The sequence below is a fragment of the Tamandua tetradactyla genome, chromosome 5, assembly GCF_023851605.1.
Source record: "Tamandua tetradactyla isolate mTamTet1 chromosome 5, mTamTet1.pri, whole genome shotgun sequence".
Lineage (NCBI taxonomy): Eukaryota > Metazoa > Chordata > Mammalia > Pilosa > Myrmecophagidae > Tamandua > Tamandua tetradactyla.
Genome location: NC_135331.1, coordinates 2,832,981 through 2,839,044, shown reverse-complemented (window position 1 = coordinate 2,839,044; position 6,064 = coordinate 2,832,981). Strand labels below are relative to the sequence as shown.

The following is a 6,064-nucleotide window of genomic DNA, read 5'->3' as shown; positions in this document are numbered from 1 at the left end:
TGAGAAAATTAGCACCTGTTGAGGACGTCCACCCCAGGGCCTTGTGCCAGCTTGGAGCCCTGAGCAGCTGCAGGGCTGCCTCAGTGGCATTACCTGCAACTTTGCTGAAATGCAAATTATTGGGTCCCACCCGGGACCTGCCACGCACAATCCTAGGGGCGGGGCCAACCGTGTTCCCGCCAGCCCTGCTAGGGATGCTGACGCAGGGGTCGCAGCTCCCTGGCGCATGCGCAGGTCTCCCCTCGCCACAGCTGCTGACTTGGAAACTTGAATTTTGGGGTAAACGGCCACCTGGCACTCTGGCCTTGGAACGTTTTATTTTCTTGGAGGGTAGACTGCAAATCTCATTTCTAGAGTTGATGGGTGAAATAGCTTCTAAATCTCAGGGTCGTCCAAAGATCAAGTCCGCTTGGCATGGAGGGTAGCCCAAAGCCCACTGGTCACCCTTTCAGGGTTCCCTGGGGTGCCTGCGGGGCCTTGGAAAGAACCATGCGGATCCCACAGGGCGTGGGGGCGGGGCTCGTCAGGTCCCCAAGCCCCGCCCCGTCCCGCGCAAAACCGCCGTCCTCGCGGCAGCCAATCAAGATGCAGCGCGCGCTCACGTCACCGTTAGGCGGGAGTACCACGTGCTCTCGGTACAACTCGCTACTTTGGCCGTGGTGTCCCTCCGCCCGGAAAAAGAGGGCCATGTCCATTGCGCCCGGCGCCAGAGACCCTTCATCCCTCGCGGGATAGAGCGCCAGGGCGAAGGCGAGGTGGTCGGAAACAGCACGGTTCTGCAGGACTAAGGAGGGCCCGGGATCATCGCGGGGTTATGTGCAGGGCACCCAGTCCCGGCGCGGAGGGATCTCGGAGGCCCAATAACCGTTGAGGCGACTGTTATCGCCGCGGAGGACGAGGTGCGAGGCGTAGGACGGATTGGGGGCTGCGGGGCTGCGAGGTGAGGACCGCGGGGGCTGCGGGGTGAGGGCCGCCGGGCGTTGGGACTGCGGGGTGAGGTCTGTGAGGGCCGCGGGGTGACGGCGGGGGGCCGCGTGGGGAGGGCCGCGGGGCGACGGCCGGGGGCCGCGTGGTGAGGGTCGCGGGGCTGCTGGGCGAGGTCTGTGAGGGCCGCGGGGTGACGGCCGGGGCCGCGGGGCCGAGGTGTGAGCGGCCGGGGAGCGCGCGCAGCAAAGCCCCGGGCCGGGTCGCCACAGCAGCCCCGGCGGTGGGTCGGTTACCCGAGCCCCCTCGAGTTCGCGGCTTCTTCGGCCCCTGGACGGCCCAGCGGGGCTTGTGGCCCAGATGCGACCCCATCCACCGGGGCAAAGGAGTAAGGAAGATTTAAAAAAATCCTGTGTTTTATAGGCCAGAGGTTGAGCAAGAAAACGGGGCGAGCAGGCGGTATGATGAATGCCAGGGTGGGAAAAGGGGGTTCGGGTTGACGTTTCCGAGGGTGGCGGCGGCCTGGCTGCCTGGGGGAAATGAGGAGCCAGCCCCGGGGGTGGCAGGGGAGCGCGCGGAAGACAGCGCGCCGCGCGTCTGTGCTCCCGGGGGATGCCGCACGCTTCACTGAGTGTTGCGTTTTGTTCCTAAGTGGTTGAAGGTGGTTTGGGCATGAAAATAAAAGATTATTTCTACCGAGTGTGATTAGCGGAAGCATAAACTTATTTCCTTATCGGAGGATGACTCCATAATAGGTGGTCCAAACTGGGATCCTCCTGAAATGGAACGGGGGCGGGGGGGGGGGGGGCACCAGTGCTTACTGTGTGAGCACAGCCGAAAACCAGAACTGTGGGGCCATCGCCCTCAAGGTGTGGTTGATGATCTGAATGGGCATTCTCACCCTGCAGCGTCCTCAGAATCACCTGGAGAGCGGCTAAAACCCACAGTGCTGGCCTCCCCCAGATTTTGCTACTCAGGGCTGGCAAAAGGATGCTCGTGATTTGCATTCCTAACAAGTTCCAGGTGCTGCTGCTGCAGCCAGCAACCACATCTTGAGAACTGCACTATTTTTTTTTATTTAAACACTTTTTATTGTAAAATACAACATAAATAGAAAAAATTAATATAGTTCAAGGTATATTGTAACAAGTGCTTACAGAACAGATTTCAAAGTTTGGGACAGGTTATAGTTCCACAATTTCAGGTTTTTCCTCCAAGGCATTGGAGACAACAGAAATGTCAGTACATTTACTCAGCAGTCATGCTCATTTGTTAAATCTTCTCTGTTATACGCCTTCTCTTTAAATAACATACATGCCTAAAAGCAGTACATTTCAAAGTACATCACAACAAAGAGTTGTAGAATACATTGGTATATTTAGGTATGAGTTACATTTCCACAATATTAGTTTTCTTTTATTTATTTCTAGCTGCTCAGAGGTGCTGGAGGCTAAAAGAAATATCAGTAAAATGATTCAGCACTCATTTGTTAAACTCAGCTTTCTCTGTATAACTCCATTATCACCTCTGATCTTTCCCACACTCTGTAGGGGTGTATGGGCTATGCCCATTCTAACTTTTTTTTTATTGTATGGTATAACACATATACAAAGCAGAGAAGTAAGAAAGCAATAGTTTTCAAAGCACTCTTCAGCAGGTGGTTACAGGACAGATCCTAGAGCTTGTCATGGGCTACATCCTCTCATATTTTTCCTTCTAGCTGATCTAGAGCGTAGGAGGCTAGCGGGCTTAAATACATTTTTGTCATCACAATCGACTTTTTTTCTTTTTTTGTGGACAATAACATATATACAGAAAAGCTATAAATTTCCAAGCACAGCACCACAATTAGTTGTAGAACATAGTTCAGACTTTGACATGGGTTACAATTTCACTGTTTTAGATTTTTACTTCTAGTGGCTCTAAAATACTGGAGAGTAAAATAGATATCATTTTAATGATTTAGCATTCATATTCACTTGTTAAGTGCTGTTTTCCATGTATAATTCTATCATCGCCTTTGATCTTTCCGTATCTCTTTCTGGGGTTGTTTGGGCTATGGCCATTCTAAATTTTTTATATTGGAAGGGTCTGTCACTAATATGGGGTAGGGAGATGGAACTAGCTGATGCTCTGGAGAGGCTGGGCTAGGTTTCAGGACTTATCTGAACCAGGGACCTATCTGGAGGTTCTAGGTTTCTGGAAAGCTACTCTAGTTCTTGGAATCTTATATATTGCCCTAGGTGTTCTTTAGGATTGGCTGGAATGTCTTGGTTGGGGGTTGGCAGGTTGTGATAGGTAGTAAGGTCTACCTGAAGCTTGCATAAGAGTAACCTCCAGAGTAGCCTCTTGATTCTATTTGAACTCTTTATGCCACTGATACTTTATTAATCATACTTCTTTTCCCCCTTTTGGTGAGGATGTAATTGTTGATACCACATTGCCAGGTCTGGATTCATCCCTGAGAGTCCTCTCCCATGTCACCAGGGAGACTTTCATGGCTGGATGTCATGTCCCACGTAGGGGGGAGGGCAATGATCACACTTGCAGAATTGGGCTTAGAGAGACCGAGGCCACATCTGAGCAACACAAGAGGTCCTCCAGAAGTAACTCTTAGGCATGCCGATAGATAGGCTAAGCTTCTCCACTACCTACATAAACTTTGCAAGAGGAAACCTTACGGTCGAGGGCATGACCTATTGATTTGGGTATCCCTAAGGTTTGACACAGTATCTGGGGGATTCCCTGATGGTAAGGTTTAATAGTTCCTTAGACTTTCTCCCCTCCCTCAGGGGACTTTGCCAATACTTTTTGATTATCTCCTTAATGTGCCCTAAGATGTTTCCAGGCATTACAAATAATCTATGCAGGATTAAAGGATCTTTCTCATTTTGTGCTTCCTGTGTTTCATTTGTTCAAATGAGCTATACAGAGAGATTGAATTAGATTATGCACTACAGAAAATTTCAGTTCCATACCAAATAAACCTTTTTTCCATTGGTCTCAAAGAGTATGTGTGATTCTAAAATACAGGCACTGTCTTCCTTAACCCTATGTTCTGAATTACTTTTACCCCAACCTGTTCGACTTCGTTCTCATCTCTAAATGTCAGGTTATATATATGAAGCAGCCTCTCAAAATCCAGAAATAATAATCACCACTCCGGACTTAATGTGCCTGCTCTAAAAGTTTACACTCTAGGCCCCCATTTTCTTATAAGCATTTTCTAAAGTGGACCATACCATTGTTGTTTTTTGTTTCTGGCGTATTTTGTCTCACCAGATGTCCCACATGTTCATTCACATTGTTGCATGCCTCATGACATTCCTTTTTGTAGCAACACAACCTTCGTTCATATGTATACACCATTGTTAGCCATTCTACCTCTCCAGTGAAGGATATGATATCAGTGTGTCCTTCAGCCACCTGCATTCATCGCGCTTCAGGTAAAGGGCCCAAAGTTCACAGTCCATCAACATTCTCAATTTTAGATAATTTCATTGTTTCCAAGAGACAGAAAAACAATAAACACACCTTCATCAAATAGGAAATCTAAACTTCCTCTTAACTCTTGTCCCTCACCCCATTATTTACCTCTGCTGTTGCTGTGGTAGTGCTGATGGTTTCCTTTTGAACATAGCTCATAGCATGCAATAGCAGTTTTCCCCTGTACCCTGGACTTAAACACTCTTTGTACAAGAAGCATATCTTTGAAGTAATTCTTACAAGAACTCATTCATATTTCTAGTGTAAGTCAGTGTGATACATAGGTCTGTACAATCCCTTTCAATCTTGTTCATCTTCAATACGGTAATATTACCTCTAGACCAACTAGAGAATCACCTTCACTCCTGTCCATTCCCTTACCTTGGAGTTTAGCCTCATTAGCTAATGATTCTCCCATGTCTAGCTTCTATGTATCTCTGAGTCCCCTGTATTCTCTGTTATAAGCCTCTGATTATACCTTTATGATATTCTTTTTTCTCTTTCTGTTTGTGTTCTTTAAATTTCCCTTAGTGGTATTCTTCGATTCTGTGCCCTCCTCCAGACCTCCCTCTCCTGTCTTTTTTTTTTTTTTTTTCAGGCAGCAGAACTCCTTTTAGTATTTCTTGTAGGGCTGGTCTCTTGTTGACAGATTCTTACAGGACTTCTTTGTCTGTGAAAACTTTAATCCCTCCCTCAGTTTTGAAGGACCATTTGGCTGGGTACAGAATTCTTGGCTGGAAGTCTTTCTCTTTCAGGGTCTTGAATATATCATACCACTGCCTTCTTGCTTCCAGGGTGCTAGTTGAGTAGACTGAACTCAGTCTTATTTGATTTCTCTTGTATGTCGTAGATTGTTTTTTTCTTGTTGCTTTCAGGATTTTCTGCTTCTGTTGAACATTTGACAGACTGATTAGTATGTGCCTTGGGGAAGGCCTATTTGGATTTATTCTGTTTGGAGTTCATTGGGCTTCTTTGACTTGTTTATTTATGTCCTTTATGAGGGTTGGGACGTTTTCCTCCATTATATCCTCAACTACTCTTAGCCCTTTACTCCTCTCTTCTCCTTCTGGGATACCAATGATGGTATCTTTCAATGATTGGGTGCTTTGTTTTGTCTGTTATTTCCCTAAGTTCCCATTTAATTTTTTCCCTCTTTTTTGCCATTTGCTGTTTTGAGTCTTCAAAGTCAATTATCCTGTCCTCTATATCGCTTATTCTTCTCTCTCTTCGAATCTGGTGTTGTGTGCCTCTGGAATGTTTTTTATTTGATCAACAGGGCCTTTAATCTCCATGATTTCTGCTATTTTTTTTATTCTTTCAAATTCCTCTTTGTGCTCTTCTCCTGTCTTCTTGATCTTCTTTATGTCATTTGCTATCCCACTTATTTCCTTAAGTAGAGTTGTATCAACATCTTTGATTAGTTGTTCCAGTGTCTTTGTCTCCTCTGATGTTTTAGGCAGGGCTGTATCTGTCTGCACTGTGATATGCTCAGTCTTCTGCTGTCTTTATTGCATGGAAGTATCTTGATTGATTTATTTTGGGAGTTGATTTCTTTCAATAGTCTGGGGCCTTGTGTTTGCAGGATGGTTGTACAGCAGGGAGCAGGGCACGGGGTGGAGCATTCAGTGCAGTGATTTGTTTCAGGACAGTTATG

General features: G+C 46.7%; 1 protein-coding gene across 3 annotated transcripts in view; it reads left to right on the top strand.

The window, feature by feature from the left end:
• Positions 1-617: 617 nt before the first annotated feature.
• Positions 618-6,064, top strand: part of PIWIL1 (piwi like RNA-mediated gene silencing 1) — a 33,231-nt gene continuing 27,784 nt past the window's right edge. The window contains exon 1 of one of the 3 annotated variants that reach the window (XM_077159547.1): positions 618-899. The gene's annotated coding sequence lies outside the window, so the exon portion shown is untranslated. Of the gene's footprint in view, positions 941-1,180; positions 1,313-6,064 lie in introns of those variants that run through there. The other 2 variants (XM_077159545.1, XM_077159544.1) reach the window with 2 other exon arrangements.